The sequence below is a fragment of the Penaeus monodon genome, chromosome 23 (assembly GCF_015228065.2).
Source record: "Penaeus monodon isolate SGIC_2016 chromosome 23, NSTDA_Pmon_1, whole genome shotgun sequence".
NCBI classification, from domain to species: domain Eukaryota; kingdom Metazoa; phylum Arthropoda; class Malacostraca; order Decapoda; family Penaeidae; genus Penaeus; species Penaeus monodon.
Window position 1 is genome coordinate 32,725,840 of NC_051408.1, and position 213 is coordinate 32,726,052.

General features: G+C 49.3%; 1 protein-coding gene across 1 annotated transcript in view; it reads left to right on the forward strand.

The window, feature by feature from the left end:
• The window catches only part of LOC119587931 (protein trachealess-like), a gene marked incomplete in the record, with an annotated part of 132,256 nt that overhangs the window by 74,038 nt on the left and 58,005 nt on the right, over window positions 1-213 (forward strand).

Consider the following 213-nt stretch of genomic DNA (forward strand, 5'->3'; position numbering starts at 1 on the left):
CCTCAACGACTATCAAATAATTCCCTCTATATGATATTTATCGCCACGTGCGCTGTCATCTATTAGCTATCTCTAAGCCTCCGTAGGCCTATGCATCTCCCAGTCCCTCTCGCCGCAGGTCACGAGCCACTTTCCCATTGTGACTGACAGCTTGCAGGAAAAGGGGATTGGAGTATTTAGAGGACAGGAGGGGATATAGGCTAGGGGATAGGA